Source organism: Ascaphus truei, chromosome 13, assembly GCF_040206685.1.
Source record: "Ascaphus truei isolate aAscTru1 chromosome 13, aAscTru1.hap1, whole genome shotgun sequence".
Taxonomy (NCBI): domain Eukaryota; kingdom Metazoa; phylum Chordata; class Amphibia; order Anura; family Ascaphidae; genus Ascaphus; species Ascaphus truei.
In genome coordinates, this window is record NC_134495.1 from 43,371,852 (window position 1) to 43,388,899 (window position 17,048).

The 17,048-nt window shown below is 54.7% G+C and overlaps 2 protein-coding genes and 1 long non-coding RNA gene across 3 annotated transcripts in view; 1 reads left to right on the top strand and 2 right to left on the bottom strand.

The window, feature by feature from the left end:
• The window catches only part of LOC142465287 (uncharacterized), a 54,841-nt gene extending 53,059 nt beyond the window's left edge, over window positions 1–1,782 (bottom strand). Inside the window, 1 exon segment of the mRNA XM_075569307.1 lies at window positions 1,317–1,782. The gene's annotated coding sequence lies outside the window, so the exon portion shown is untranslated.
• The window catches only part of LOC142465288 (uncharacterized), a 446,439-nt gene that overhangs the window by 213,588 nt on the left and 215,803 nt on the right, over window positions 1–17,048 (bottom strand).
• On the top strand, window positions 1,495–15,772 carry LOC142465306 (uncharacterized). Its single transcript, XR_012787839.1, has 3 exons — window positions 1,495–1,938; window positions 10,746–10,865; window positions 15,220–15,772. It is a non-coding gene; the product is annotated as an uncharacterized LOC142465306 (long non-coding RNA).

A 17,048-nucleotide genomic window follows, 5' to 3' on the forward strand; every position in this document is an offset into this window, starting at 1 on the left:
ATAGCTGTGTGTGTCAGTGTGACAGGGTGTCTGTGTATTACAATAGCTGTATGTCAGTGTTACAGTGTGTCTGTGTATTACAATAGCTGTGTGTGTCAGTGTTACAGTGTGCCTGTGTATTACAATAGCTGTGTGTGTCAGTGTTACAGGGTGTCTGTGTATTACAATAGTTGTGTATGTCAGTGTTACAGTGTGTCTGTGTATTACAATAGCTGTGTGTGTGTCAGTGTGACAGGGTCTGTGTATTACAATAGCTGTGTGTGTCAGTGTGACAGGGTGTCTGTGTATTACAATCGCTGTGTGTGTCAGTGTTACAGTGTGCCTGTGTATTACAATAGCTGTGTGTGTCAGTGTTACAGTGTGTGCCTGTGTATTACAATAGCTGTGTGTGTCAGTGTGACAGTGTGTCTGTGTATTACAATAGCTGTGTGTGTCAGTGTGACAGGGTGTCTGTGTATTACAATAGCTGTGTGTGTCAGTGTTACAGTGTGCCTGTGTATTACAATAGCTGCTGTATGTCAGTGTTACAGTGTGTGTCTGTGTATTACAATAGCTGTGTGTGTCAGTGTTACAGTGTGTCTGTGTATTACAATAGCTGTGTGTGTGTCAGTGTGACAGGGTCTGTGTATTACAATAGCTGTGTGTGTCAGTGTTACAGTGTGCCTGTGTATTACAATAGCTGTGTGTGTCAGTGTTACAGTGTGTGCCTGTGTATTACAATAGCTGTGTGTGTCAGTGTGACAGTGTGTCTGTGTATTACAATAGCTGTGTGTGTCAGTGTGACAGGGTGTCTGTGTATTACAATAGCTGTGTGTGTCAGTGTTACAGTGTGCCTGTGTATTACAATAGCTGCTGTATGTCAGTGTTACAGTGTGTCTGTGTATTACAATTGCTGTGTGTGTCAGTGTTACAGTGTGTCTGTGTATTACAATAGCTGTGTGTGTCAGTGTTACAGTGTGCCTGTGTATTACAATAGCTGTGTGTGTCAGTGTTACAGTGTGCCTGTGTATTACAATAGCTGTGTGTGTCAGTGTTACAGTGTGTGTCTGTGTATTACAATAGCTGTGTGTGTCAGTGTTACAGTGTGCCTGTGTATTACAATAGCTGTGTGTGTCAGTGTTACAGTGTGTGCCTGTGTATTACAATAGCTGTGTGTGTCAGTGTTACAGTGTGTGCCTGTGTATTACAATAGCTGTGTGTGTCAGTGTTACAGTGTGTGCCTGTGTATTACAATAGCTGTGTGTGTCAGTGTTACAGTGTGTGCCTGTGTATTACAATAGCTGTGTGTGTATATAATGTGAATAACAGCTCATTACCTTCTTCTCCTTTAAATGAGATTTGCAGCTGCAGAATGAGATTGGCTGCCGCTGGTCATGTGATCTTATTTGCATGGACTTCTGGGAGTTGTAGTCCTTTCCTTCAAAACTTGAATAAATGACATCATGAAGAATCAGCCAATCAGTGCTGAGCTTAGGTAACTAACTAACCCCACCCTTCCCGTCTGCAGCAAGGTAATTGAGGACTCCACTCTGTCTCCAGTTTCACCCGGAGACTTCAGGTTTGGGCCCCCCTTCTCCGGGCTTGTCCCCCCCTTGTCCGGGCTTGTCCCCCCCTTGTCCGGGTGGGCGGGTGCTCTGGGCGGCAGTGGCGTGCTCACGTGAATGAGTGATCAGAAAACAGCGTAACTCGCTGCAGCCTTCAGGGGGAGAGTTGTGGTTACCACAGCTCTGCATTGATTGGTTGAATCATTATGATGTCAGATTTTACATGGGATTCTGGGACTTGTAGTTCTCTAGTCTGTAAATAAAATTGTAATGGAAGAGAAGCAGGACTGCAACTCCCAGAAGACCCTGCACAGAAGAGACGGCCCAATCTCAATCAGTGCAGTTGCGGAGAGAGAAAGAGACGTGGGAGAGATATCACAGACAGACATGTGGGGTGATTGCACACACAGACAGGACCCACAGCCTCTCACATCTGTCCCTCCCACTGCAGGGTGACAGACAGGACACACAGCCCCTCACATCTGTCCCTCCCACTGCAGGGTGACACAGACAGGACCCCCAGCCCCTCACACCTGTCCCTCCCACTGCAGGGTGACACAGACAGACAGGACCCCCAGCCCCTCACATCTGTCCCTACCACTGCAGGGTAGCACAGACAGGACCCACAGCCTCTCACATCTGTCCCTCCCACTGCAGGGTGACAGACAGGACACACAGCCCCTCACATCTGTCCCTCCCACTGCAGGGTGACACAGACAGGACCCACAGCCTCTCACATCTGTCCCTCCCACTGCAGGGTGACACAGACAGGACCCACAGCCTCTCACATCTGTCCCTCCCACTGCAGGGTGACACAGACAGGTCCCCCAGCCCCTCACATCTGTCCCTCCCACTGCAGGGTGACACAGACAGGTCCCCCAGCCCCTCACATCTGTCCCTCCCACTGCAAGGTGACAGACAGGACCCACAGCCTCTCACATCTGTCCCTTCCACTGCAGGGTGACACAGACAGGTCCCCCAGCCCCTCACATCTGTCCCTCCCACTGCAGGGTGACACAGACAGGACCCACAGCCTCTCACAGCTGTCCCTTCCACTGCAGGGTGACACAGACAGGTCCCCCAGCCCCTCACATCTGTCCCTCCCACTGCAGGGTGACACAGACAGGTCCCCCAGCCCCTCACATCTGTCCCTCCCACTGCAAGGTGACACAGACAGGACCCACAGCCTCTCACATCTGTCCCTTCCACTGCAGGGTGACACAGACAGGTCCCCCAGCCCCTCACATCTGTCCCTCCCACTGCAGGGTGACACAGACAGGTCCCCCAGCCCCTCACATCTGTCCCTCCCACTGCAGGGTGACACAGACAGGTCCCCCGGCCCCTCACATCTGTCCCTCCCACTGCAGGGTGACACAGACAGGACCCCCAGCCCCTCACATCTGTCCCTCTCACTGCATTGTGACACAGACAGGACCCCCGGCCCTCACATCTGTCCCTCCCACTGCAGGGTGACACAGACAGGTCCCCCCGCCCCTCACATCTATCCCTCCCACTGCAGGTTGACACAGACAGGTCCCCCAGCCCCTCACATCTGTCCCTCCCACTGCAGGGTGACACAGACAGGTCCCCCAGGCACTCACATCTGTCCCTCCCACTGCTGGGTGACAGGCAGGAACCCCAACCCCTCACATCTGTCCCTCCCACTGCAGGATGACACAGACAGGACACACAGCCCCTCACATCTGTCCCTCCCACTGCAGGGTGATACAGACAGGACCCCCAGCCCCTCACATCTGTCCCTCCCACTGCAGGGGGACACAGACAGAACACACAGCCCCTCACATCTGTCCCTCCCACTGCAGGGTGACACAGACAGGACACCCAGACCCTCACATCTGTCCCTCCCACTGCAGTGACACAGACACGACCCCCAGCCCCTCACATCTGTCCCTCCCACTGCAGGGGACACAGACAGGACCCCCAGCCCCTCACACCTGTCCCTCCCACTGCAGGGTGACAGAGACAGGACCCCCAGACCCTCACATCTGTCCCTCCCACTGCAGTGACACAGACAGGACACACAGCCTCTCACATCTGTCCCTCCCACTGCAGGGTGACAGAGAGAATGGACCCCCAGCCCCTCACACCTGTCCCTCCCACTGCAGGGTGACAGAGAGAATGGACCCACAGCAGCTTATATCTGTCCCTCACAGATCAGGGTGACACAGACAGAAAGGATATTGTCACTCACACCTGTCCTTCCTACTGCAGGGTTATACACACAGAAAGGACACACAGTCCCTCCTACTGCCGGGGGACACATAGAATGGACCCACGGTCCCTCACATCTGTACCTCCCACTGCAGGGTGACAGAGAGAGGATCAATAGCAGCTTACATCTGTACACCTGTCCCTCACATCAGGGTGACACAGACAGAGAGGACATTGTCCCTCCCACTACCTCAAATCTATTCTCCCGGTGAAGTGTGACATGAACAGAAATGCCCACAGTCCCTCACACCGGTCACTCCTACTGCAGGGTGATACAGAAAGGAAGGACCCACATTCCCTCACACCGGTCACTCCTACTGCAGGGTGATACAGAAAGGAAGGACCCACAGTCCCTCACACCGGTCACTCCTACTGCAGGGTGATACAGAAAGGAAGGGCCCACAGTCCCTCACACCGGTCACTCCTACTGCAGGGTGATACAGAAAGGAAGGGCCCACAGTCCCTCACACCGGTCACTCCTACTGCAGGGTGATACAGAAAGGAAGGGCCCACAGTCCCACACACCGGTCACTCCTACTGCAGGGTGATACAGAAAGGAAGGGCCCACAGTCCCACACACCGGTCACTCCTACTGCAGGGTGATACAGAAAGGAAGGGCCCACAGTCCCTCACACCGGTCACTCTTACTGCATGGTGATACAGAAAGGAAGGGCCCACAGTCCCTCACACCGGTCACTCCTACTGCAGGGTGATACAGAAAGGAAGGGCCCACAGTCCCTCACACCGGTCACTCCTACTGCAGGGTGATACAGAAAGGAAGGGCCCACAGTCCCTCACACCGGTCACTCCTACTGCAGGGTGATACAGAAAGGAAGGGCCCACAGTACCTCACACCGGTCACTCCTACTGCAGGGTGATACAGAAAGGAAGGGCCCACAGTCCCACACACCGGTCACTCCTACTGCAGGGTGATACAGAAAGGAAGGGCCCACAGTCCCTCACACCGGTCACTCCTACTGCAGGGTGATACAGAAAGGAAGGGCCCACAGTCCCTCACACCGGTCACTCCTACTGCAGGGTGATACAGAAAGGAAGGGCCCACAGTCCCTCACACCGGTCACTCCTACTGCAGGGTGATACAGAAAGAAAGGGCCCACAGTCCCTCACACCTGTCACTCCTACTGCAGGGTGATACAGAAAGGAAGGGCCCACAGTCCCTCACACCGGTCACTCCTACTGCAGGGTGATACAGAAAGGAAGGACCCACAGTCCCACACACCGGTCACTCCTACTGCAGGGTGATACAGAAAGGAAGGACCCACAGTCCCTCACACCGGTCACTCCTACTGCAGGGTGATACAGAAAGGAAGGGCCCACAGTCCCTCACACCGGTCACTCCTACTGCAGGGTGATACAGAAAGGAAGGGCCCACAGTCCCTCACACCGGTCACTCCTACTGCAGGGTGATACATAAAGGAAGGGCCCACAGTCCCACACACCGGTCACTCCTACTGCAGGGTGATACAGAAAGGAAGGGCCCACAGTCCCTCACACCGGTCACTCCTACTGCAGGGTGATACAGAAAGGAAGGGCCCACAGTCCCTCACACCGGTCACTCTTACTGCGGGGTGATACAGAAAGGAAGGGCCCACAGTCCCACACACCGGTCACTCCTACTGCGGGGTGATACAGAAAGGAAGGGCCCACAGTCCCACTCACCGGTCACTCCTACTGCAGGGTGATACAGAAAGGAAGGGCCCACAGTCCCTCACACCGGTCACTCTTACTGCAGGGTGATACAGAAAGGAAGGGCCCACACTCCTACTGCAGGGTGATACAGAAAGGAAGGGCCCACAGTCCCTCACACCGGTCACTCCTACTGCAGGGTGATACAGAAAGGAAGGGCCCACAGTCCCTCACACCGGTCACTCCTACTGCAGGGTGATACAGAAAGGAAGGGCCCACAGTCCCTCACACCGGTTACTCCTACTGCAGGGTGATACAGAAAGGAAGGGCCCACAGTCCCTCACACCGGTCACTCCTACTGCAGGGTGATACAGAAAGGAAGGACCCACAGTCCCTCACACCGGTCACTCCTACTGCAGGGTGATACAGAAAGGAAGGACCCACAGTCCCTCACACCGGTCACTCCTACTGCAGGGTGATACAGAAAGGAAGGGCCCACAGTCCCTCACACCGGTCACTCCTACTGCAGGGTGATACAGAAAGGAAGGGCCCACAGTCCCTCACACCGGTCACTCCTACTGCAGGGTGATACAGAAAGGAAGGGCCCACAGTCCCTCACACCGGTCACTCCTACTGCAGGGTGATACAGAAAGGAAGGGCCCACAGTCCCTCACACCGGTCACTCCTACTGCAGGGTGATACAGAAAGGAAGGGCCCACAGTCCCTCACACCGGTCACTCCTACTGCAGGGTGATACAGAAAGGAAGGGCCCACAGTCCCTCACACCGGTCAATCCTACTGTAGGGTGATACAGAAAGGAAGGGCCCACAGTCCCTCACACCGGTCACTCCTACTGCAGGGTGATACAGAAAGGAAGGGCCCACAGTCCCTCACACCGGTCACTCCTACTGCAGGGTGATACAGAAAGGAAGGGCCCACAGTCCCTCACACCGGTCACTCCTACTGCAGGGTGATACAGAAAGGAAGGGCCCACAGTCCCACACACCGGTCACTCCTACTGCAGGGTGATACAGAAAGGAAGGGCCCACAGTCCCTCACACCGGTCACTCCTACTGCAGGGTGATACAGAAAGGAAGGGCCCACAGTCCCTCACACCGGTCACTCCTACTGCAGGGTGATACAGAAAGGAAGGGCCCACAGTCCCTCCACCGGTCACTCCTACTGCAGGGTGATACAGAAAGGAAGGGCCCACAGTCCCTCACACCGGTCACTCCTACTGCAGGGTGATACAGAAAGGAAGGGCCCACAGTCCCTCACACCAGTCACTCCTACTGCAGGGTGATACAGAAAGGAAGGGCCCACAGTCCCTCACACCGGTCACTCCTACTGCAGGGTGATACAGAAAGGAAGGGCCCACAGTCCCTCACACCGGTCACTCCTATTGCAGGGTGATACAGAAAGGAAGGGCCCACAGTTCCTCACACCGGTCACTCCTACTGCAGGGTGATACAGAAAGGAAGGGCCCACAGTCCCACACACCGGTTACTCCTACTGCAGGGTGATACAGAAAGGAAGGGCCCACAGTCCCTCACACCGGTCACTCCTACTGCAGGGTGATACAGAAAGGAAGGGCCCACAGTCCCTCACACCGGTCACTCCTACTGCAGGGTGATACAGAAAGGAAGGGCCCACAGTCCCTCACACCGGTCACTCCTACTGCAGGGTGATACAGAAAGGAAGGGCCCACAGTCCCTCACACCGGTCACTCCTACTGCAGGGTGATACAGAAAGGAAGGGCCCACAGTCCCTCACACCGGTCACTCCTACTGCAAGGTGATACAGAAAGGAAGGGCCCACAGTCCCTCACACCGGTCACTCCTACTGCAGGGTGATACAGAAAGGAAGGGCCCACAGTCCCTCACACCGGTCACTCCTACTGCAGGGTGATACAGAAAGGAAGGGCCCACAGTCCCTCACACCGGTCACTCCTACTGCAGGGTGATACAGAAAGGAAGGGCCCACAGTCCCTCACACCGGTCACTCCTACTGCAGGGTGATACAGAAAGGAAGGGCCCACAGTCCCTCACACCGGTCACTCCTACTGCAGGGTGATACAGAAAGGAAGGGCCCACAGTCCCACACACCGGTCACTCCTACTGCAGGGTGATACAGAAAGGAAGGGCCCACAGTCCCTCACACCGGTCACTCCTACTGCAGGGTGATACAGAAAGGAAGGGCCCACAGTCCCTCACACCGGTCACTCCTACTGCGGGGTGATACAGAAAGGAAGGGCCCACAGTCCCTCACACCGGTCACTCCTACTGCAGGGTGATACAGAAAGGAAGGGCCCACAGTCCCTCACACCGGTCACTCTTACTGCAGGGTGATACAGAAAGGAAGGGCCCACACTCCTACTGCAGGGTGATACAGAAAGGAAGGGCCCACAGTACCTCACACCGGTCACTCCTACTGCAGGGTGATACAGAAAGGAAGGGCCCACAGTCCCTCACACCAGTCACTCCTACTGCAGGGTGATACAGAAAGGAAGGACCCACAGTCCCTCACACCGGTCACTCCTACTGCAGGGTGATACAGAAAGGAAGGGCCCACAGTCCCTCACACCGGTCACTCCTACTGCAGGGTGATACAGAAAGGAAGGACCCACAGTCCCTCACACCGGTCACTCCTACTGCAGGGTGATACAGAAAGGAAGGGCCCACAGTCCCTCACACCGGTCACTCCTACTGCAGGGTGATACAGAAAGGAAGGGCCCACAGTCCCTCACACCGGTCACTCCTACTGCAGGGTGATACAGAAAGGAAGGGCCCACAGTCCCTCACACCGGTCACTCCTACTGCAGGGTGATACAGAAAGGAAGGGCCCACAGTCCCTCACACCGGTCACTCCTACTGCAAGGTGATACAGAAAGGAAGGGCCCACAGTCCCTCACACCGGTCACTCCTACTGCAGGGTGATACAGAAAGGAAGGGCCCACAGTCCCTCACACCGGTCACTCCTACTGCAGGGTGATACAGAAAGGAAGGGCCCACAGTCCCTCACACCGGTCACTCCTACTGCAGGGTGATACAGAAAGGAAGGGCCCACAGTCCCTCACACCGGTCACTCCTACTGCAGGGTGATACAGAAAGGAAGGGCCCACAGTCCCTCACACCGGTCACTCCTACTGCAGGGTGATACAGAAAGGAAGGGCCCACAGTCCCACACACCGGTCACTCCTACTGCAGGGTGATACAGAAAGGAAGGGCCCACAGTCCCTCACACCGGTCACTCCTACTGCAGGGTGATACAGAAAGGAAGGGCCCACAGTCCCTCACACCGGTCACTCCTACTGCGGGGTGATACAGAAAGGAAGGGCCCACAGTCCCACACACCGGTAACTCCTACTGCAGGGTGATACAGAAAGGAAGGGCCCACAGTCCCTCACACCGGTCACTCCTACTGCAGGGTGATACAGAAAGGAAGGGCCCACAGTCCCTCACACCGGTCACTCCTACTGCAGGGTGATACAGAAAGGAAGGGCCCACAGTCCCTCACACCGGTCACTCCTACTGCAGGGTGATACAGAAAGGAAGGGCCCACAGTCCCTCACACCGGTCACTCCTACTGCAGGGTGATACAGAAAGGAAGGGCCCACAGTCCCTCACACCGGTCACTCTTACTGCGGGGTGATACAGAAAGGAAGGGCCCACAGTCCCACACACCGGTCACTCCTACTGCGGGGTGATACAGAAAGGAAGGGCCCACAGTCCCACACACCGGTCACTCCTACTGCAGGGTGATACAGAAAGGAAGGGCCCACAGTCCCTCACACCGGTCACTCTTACTGCAGGGTGATACAGAAAGGAAGGGCCCACAGTCCCTCACACCGGTCACTCCTACTGCAGGGTGATACAGAAAGGAAGGGCCCACAGTCCCTCACACCGGTCACTCCTACTGCAGGGTGATACAGAAAGGAAGGACCCACAGTCCCTCACACCGGTCACTCCTACTGCAGGGTGATACAGAAAGGAAGGGCCCACAGTCCCACACACCGGTCATTCCTACTGAAGGGTGATACAGAGAGGAAGGGCCCACAGTCCCTCACACCGGTCACTCTTACTGCAGGGTGATACAGAAAGGAAGGACCCACAGTCCCACACACCGGTCACTCCTACTGCAGGGTGATACAGAAAGGAAGGGCCCACAGTCCCTCACACCGGTCACTCCTACTGCAGGGTGATACAGAAAGGAAGGGCCCACAGTCCCTCACACCGGTCACTCCTACTGCAGTGTAACACAGACAGAGAACTCCCAGTCCCTCACATCTGTCCCTCCCACTGCAAGGTGACACTAACAGAAATATACCCACAGTCCCTCTCTTCTGTCCCTTGTCAGAAAGGACACCATATTTCATATCTGTCCCTCCAACAGCAGGGTGACAACAGTCAATATGGCTGCGCGGCGTCAAATAGCGCTGCGTTGCCATGCCAACGGGAATGTCACATGACGTAACAGCATCATGTGGTGCCCGTTTCCATGACAATGAGACGCCACATGATGTTACGACATCATACTGTGCCATGTTGTTATGGCAACTTGACGCCGCGTGACGTTACATAGCGTCCCAGTGTCATTAAAAAATAAAAAAAACTCCAGGTTGGCCGTCGGTCGAAGGTGGCAACCCTGGTCTCCACTCACTCTCTCCACTCTCACCTCACTCCTCATTCTCTCCCTGCTTCACATTTTCTCTGCACCCTCCTCACTCTCTTCCTGCTCCTCACTCTCACCCACGCTCTCCCTACACCCCTGCGCACTCTCCCTACCCCCTCGTCCTCGCCCTACACCCCGGCGAACTCTCCCTTTGCCCCCCCTGTGTGCTCTTCCTACGCCCCATGCACGTACTCCCTTCCCCCGTGCCCTCTCTCTTCCCCCGCGCCCTCTCTCTTCCCCCGCGCCCTCTCTCTTCCCCCGCGCCCTCTCTCTTCCCCCGCGCCCTCTCTCTTCCCCGCACCCTCTTTTCCTCACGCGTCCTCTCCCTACCCCCGCACTCTCTCCCTATCCCTCTCCCTTCCCCCGCGCCATCTCCCTTCCCCGCGACCTCTCCCTAATCCCCACACCCTCTCCCTACCCCCGTGCACTTCCTTCCCCCCGCGCACTCTTTCTACCCCACGAAGGTCTCCCTGCCCCGCGCCTCTTCCTGCCCCTCCCCGCACGCTCTCTTTGCCCTCTCTGCGCGATCTCCCGGCCCCCCTCCTCCCCCGCGCTCTCCCCACCCACTCGAACATACTGAAATAACGCCAAGCCCCTCATATCTGTCCCTCCTACTGCATAGTGACAGTAATACTTCTCTATTTCCCTTAGACGGACTTCTATATGATAAGCTGGGGGCCCAAGTGCTACTCCCCATTATGGCCGGTGCTATCCCAGTATCTGAGCATGTGGCCGAAGGCCAGGCAATTGGACACAGCACAGTGTTATCACGTGAGACCCTGCGCGGTTGTGTGTCAGTGTCTCACAAGTCCCAGCGACCCCGTGTTATGAGGGCCCTGTTTGTGGTGCTGGCACAACGTTGGAGCTCTTATTGAAGCTGTGTGTGTGTAATAGTAGCAGGCCTGTGTCTTCACAAAGCCTTCAGTTCCCATGTCTGTAATGAGAATCCCCTCTGAGGTCACTCACAAGTTCCCTAACCTGGTTGCTGCTCGTCGTAGAACTTCAACTGACCGTGACCTTTGTCAAACCAGCTCCTCTGAGTCTTCCTGCTCACAGGCTGGTCCTCCGATCTCCATTCATCCTGGTCGCTGCAACTCTGCCCCCTCGTGCTCTGCCAGGGATCCTTAACGCACTCTCTCCTTAGTCCTGCCTCTTCCTGTGTAACCATGACCAGGGAGGCTGCGAGGTAGCTCCCCTCTCCTACTTGTTCAGTACCCAAATAAACACGTACAAATAAAGACAGAGACCGGATCTGGAGGCCGCTGCTATTTTATTTTGAACATATAATTGAGCAAATGCCAATCCCTGCCAGAGTGCTCCTTTAAAGGGGGTGAACGGTCATACCGTCCTCAAACCGCTGACCCTGTGACCCTTACGGTCAGGCCCACGTGAACGGCTGTTAGTAACTTACGTGCTCACCACAAACCTGGACCGGACCGTGGGGCTGAGGTGGGGATAGATATACACCGACCTTAGACCACGAACCCTGATCCGGGTTGCGAATTCCGTGGTCGTACGTAGCAGGGTCGGGGCTGGTGAAGGCAGGATAATCCGTGGACAAGCCGGGGTCAGGATAGGAGAAGGCTGGGTAAACAATGTCCATGCTGGGGTTCGGCCACAGGACGCTTGGGCGAAGGTGCTCCAATGAAGACAGGAACAGGAGATCCAGTGCGTAAGCACAAAACAGCTCCCCCTAGCCGGGTACAGCTGTGAGTAGTGGAGACCACCGGGAGCAGGAGATTGCAGCAGGTAACAACGATGCAGGCCTCTACAAGGAGAATATGCAGCAGGTATCCGGAAGCACCGATGCAGGCCTCTGCAGGAGAGAAAACAGAGAACAGGACAAGAAACACTGAGGCTACAGTGTAACCGCGGCCGCGCGGTGGCGTCTGCCAGTAACAGAGAACTAAGACCAGAAGGCCAGGCAGGCCAAAACACAGGCTGTGGCAAACGCAGTTACTAGAAAGTCTATGACCAGCAACTTCCTGGTGGGCGGGGCAGGAGTTAAATAGAACAGACAGCCAATGAGAGAGCTGCACAGGAGGCAGCATGAAGCAGGCTGCAGTCCAATAGTAGAAGCAGGTGATTCTGATTCCAGGTACAAGGGAACATTTCCTAGAAGCTGCAAGGTTCTGTAAGGTCAAGGTTTCAGCAAAACCCAGGAGCGGATTCCTTACACTGTTGTTGCGAGTGGCCCGCTCGCCTCTGCCCCAGGGCTTTAACACCCTAGCTCCCAGTCTGATAAGGACAAGCACCTACCCGACGGGCCACCAGCGACAGGACAATGCCACCACCAACGGGCCTATTTAATCCCCTTTTAACTAGACCCGTACCGCCAGACCCGCAAGGACCCTCTCCAACCCATCCTGCAACTCATTAAATGAATCCGACCAATGCAGCCAGTCATCCTTAAACAAACCGCCTGAGCTGGAAACGAAATCTGGATGTCTGGGGGAGTGAGGGGGTGGTTTGAGGGGGAGTGGTGGGGTGGTGCAGGGGGGCATATGTATTGTCATAACATATGTATCCGCCGGCCGCTTGGTCCCCCGATGGCTGGGGTCTCTTCCCCCAGGTTTGTCCCCCGATGGTTGGGGCTTCTCCCCCCCCCCCCCCAGGTTTGTCCCCCGATGGCTCGGGCCGCTCCCCCCTCCGCCCGGTTCCCCAATGGCTCAGCCGGCCGACGGAGGCGTGTGCACGCGGCGGCAGGAAGCACCATGTGTGTTCCTGGCCTGAGGCGGGAGGCTGTGGGGGTGAGGTAGGGGGGACATAATTTATTGATTAATGGGCACTCCCCCGGCCGTCCGCTCCCCCGCTTGCTCCCAGGCGATTGAGACGGGACGCGCCTGGCGCACGGGTGTTTGGCGGCAGGGGTGTTTGGCGGCATGGGTGTTTGGCGGCAGGGGTGTTTGGCGGCGGGTATGAGGCGGGAGGCGCAGGTGTATGAGGCGCAGGGGTGTTTGGCGGCAGGGGTGTGAGGCGGGAGGCGCAGGGGTGTAAGACGGCGTTTTTTACTGACTTACCTGGGCGGGCGGTGGCGCACATCGTGTGGTAGGTAGTCTTGGAGAGTAGCACGCGGTGTGACGGTGCTGTGTGTGTGTAAGAGTGAGTCAGACTGTTAGACCACACCGGCCAATGACAGCCATGGGGGGGCGGGCGTGCCGAGGGAGCAATCAGATTTGGCCCGAGGCAGAGTGACGGACCGACGGACCAATCTGATTGCCCAGAAGCACAGCTGTTTTAAAAAATATATATATAGATATACACACACACACACACAGTGTTGCTTGTCCCATGACATAAATTGTTAGTCCAAATAAAAAAGGTATCACCTAAAACTGAAGAACTCATATATTCTGCAGTGTGTGTGTATTTCCAGAATCCCTATCTCTGCATTTTAAGTGAAACTTTTGTCTTTTGTCACAGCAATTGAGTTTGTAATGGTGATGTTTTTAATTAAAAATAAAAACAATTTTAGTGCCAAAACACAAAGAAGTTTGACTTAGAACGCATGTTTCAGCTAATTGCACTTCTATATTTATAGTAACTGAATTTACTTGTGTGTGTGTTTGTCAGTAAGTGTGTGTATGTGTGTCTCTGTGTGGTGTGTGTGTTATTCTTCATGTCCTTCCCCCATCTCTCTTTACTCCCCCCACCCCTGGCCTTCTACCCGTCACCCTGCACCCAAAACTCGTGGCCATGATCCTGCACCCAGCACAGATTCTCAGGGCCTTCACGGTGCCGGTACTGGGTCAAGCTGGGCCAGTTCCCTTTCTTCTTGTGTGGACCGAAGGACTAACATTGATCACTATGACCAGCACAGAGTCTCGTGCCCCTAATATTCATCATCTACTGCCCGGCACCACAGCACTTTGGCCAGTAACACATGATGACCCGTTACTATCGACCCCTGCTAAGAATCCCCGGCCAACCCACCCTACTCCCAAATCCCAGGCTCGACCTCGGCTTGGCCACCGATCGTCTCCTCCTCTAAGCGTTGCGCTTGTGTAGTCCTCAATGGCTGTGCTTCCTTCTGGCGGTGAGCGGTTGTGATGGTGGTTGGCTGGGTCTTCGCGGTGCTGCGCGGGATGGAAAAATTGAAAAAACGTGCCTTGATATCAGTAGTACTTATACTACTTCCTCCAATCAAATCAAACTTAGTATAAGAAGGAATTGGACTATTCTGGTCAATGACCCTAAATTGGAAATATCTGTCAGACACCCCCCAGGATGTGTTATCGCCGTGGCAGGAACCTGAGGGACTCGCTTGTTCAAGCTGATCCAACTACTAAATATGCAAATATAACAACATGGCTCCAGAGAAAACCCGGTGTCTACAAATGCCACGGGTGCATTAATTGTGGTTTCTTACAGACTGGTCAATTCTTTGTGCATCCCCACAGTGGGAAACCTATTGGCATTAAAACTGCTATTAACTGTGAGTCGCGATTTGTTGTCTATTTTATTAAATGTCCTTGCGGGCTTTATTATATAGGCAAAACGAGCCTTATGTTTAAGGAACGCATGGCCGTTCACAGGTCAACCGTCCAAAAGGCACTACTGGATCAAAACACTGAGGATGACCTCAAACTTCTCCCGGTGGCGAGACATTTTAAACAACACCGACATAGTCTTTCGTCACTTAAATGTATGCCGATCCTGCAAGCAAACACCTCTACCCGTGGTGGGGATCGCAATAGGCTGTTGCTGCAATTGGGAGGCCAAAACCATCTACGATCTTAGGACCATGTCACCATATGGTTTAAATGAGGACTTCAGACTGGGATGCTTTATTTAAACTTTATTTCAATCTTTCATTTTTGTTCAGTCCTCTGCTCTCCTCCCTGCTCTCATTTCTACCCTTGGCATTTGATGTCTCATTGTATTTGACCATATTCATTGGTCTTTATTGTTTATTATATTTTTTTGCTTTTTCTTGTCTGTATTTTCTGTCTTATTCCCCACCTTCCCTTCCGTTGTTTTCCTGCTGTGTTTTCCTTGGTTTGTTATACCCCTGTGTGTTGCTTTTTACCTTCCTTCCCTTCCCCTTCCTCCTTTCCTTACACTCCTTGTATTCCCTTGTGTTTTCAGTTTAAAGTGGCACTTTTGGTGTTTTGCACACTTCTAGGTGATTTACAGGATTGGAGCTCATCACTTGTTGCCTGTGATCTCCCTATGTCGCCTCCCGACTGGGCGGAGCTACTGGGAATCACCCGAAACCATGTCAGATTCTCAGGCTGCAATGCGACTAAACTGACAGCGCTACGCATGCGCAATGGTCCTCTATTCAACCAGGTGGTTTCCCTGACTACAGGAGACGCTCCATGTCTCTTCATTCGGCGCTACGCATGCGCAATGGTCTTCTATGTGTTCAGGTGGTTTCCCTGATTACAGGAGATGCTCCTTGCCTGTCGGGAGCGGCGGGAATCAGGGCGCAGTGATGACGTAATCCTCTCATCCAGACGGAGTTGTAGACAGCTGTGCTGGATAGGTGGGGCAGGCTTTTAGCCTATCACATATGGTGTATAGTTTGGGTGTGGGTATTTAATGGTGGGTTTTGTCACTCAGGGTATGAGCACTCCCTTGAGAAAGGTCCTGTTGTAAGGACCGAAACGTCGGTTGTCTGTGCCTGTTTCAATACATCTTTTGGACTTTACTATGAGTGCTGTCTCCTTTCTTGCTGCGTGGTCTTGGATCTCCTGGTCTGCCTGGATAAGGAATTCTGATATATATATATAGCTATCTATATATCTCAGTAGTGAGGGCCCTGTTCTGAGAAGATTATTAATATTATAGGCTAAATGTAGGCTATTTTCATAAATAAGTATAGTTCTATAGATTCTTTTTTAATTAAAAACAAATTGCAAATACATTGAAAGACCTCCATATACACTCAAACTGCAGCTATCTATATCTATAGATAGACACAATAGTGATGGACCAGCACTAAAAAAAAAAACACTGGGTACCCGGGGGAAAAAGAACAATTACCAGGCCTGGTAGGTTTGGATTACAGCAGCCACGGCGGAGGGAGAGAAGGACGGCATGCTGCAGCGAAGGTCAGCAGCCGGCGGCGGAGGGACAGAAGGACGACATGCTGCAGCGATGGTCAGCAGCCGGCGGCGGAGGGAGAGGACGACATCCTGCAGCGAAGGTCAGCAGCCGGCGGCGGAGGGAAAGGACGGCATCCTGCAGCCGGCGGCGGAGGGACAGAAGGACGGCATCCTGCAGCGATGGTCAGCACCTGGCGGAGGCGGGAAAGGACGGCATCTTACAGCGATGGTCAGCACCTGGCGGCAGACGGAGAGAAGGGCGGCATCTTGCAGCGAAGGTCAGCAGCCGGCGGCGGAGGGAAAGGACGGCATCCAGCAGCCGGCGGCGGAGGGAGAGGACGGCATCCAGCAGCCGGCGGCGGAGGGACAGAAGGACGGCATCCTGCAGCGATGGTCAGCACCTGGCGGAGGCGGGAAAGGACGGCATCTTGCAGCAAAGGTCACAGCCGGCGGAGGGAGAAGAGGACCATGTGAGTGGAGGAGGAGTGGTACAGGAGAGCGGCAGGGAGGAGTTGCGCTGTAGCAGTGGCGTACACCGGATGTCAGAGAATACTTCAGGGTCAGACCGCTGGGGTGGGGGGAAGAGAGAGGAGGGGGGAAGAGAGATGGTGAGAGGGTGTGACTGACAAAGTGACAGGGTGAGTGACAGAGAGTGGGAGGGGGGATGGGTGACGGAGAGGGGGTTGACAGAGAGGGGGTGTGTGTGTGACGGTTCAGTGGATTCCTTCCCCTTCATGTGTCCCTGATGTCACACGCTCACCTACCCTCTCTGTCCCTTCCCCTGCCAGCCTCCCTTCCTTTATCAACACCTGTCCCTCTCCGGCAGCCTCTGACGCCGTTCCTGCACCACGGCGCGTGCCCCGCAAGACTCGCGCACCCACGCGGTTCCCGAGCCCCTGCTGCG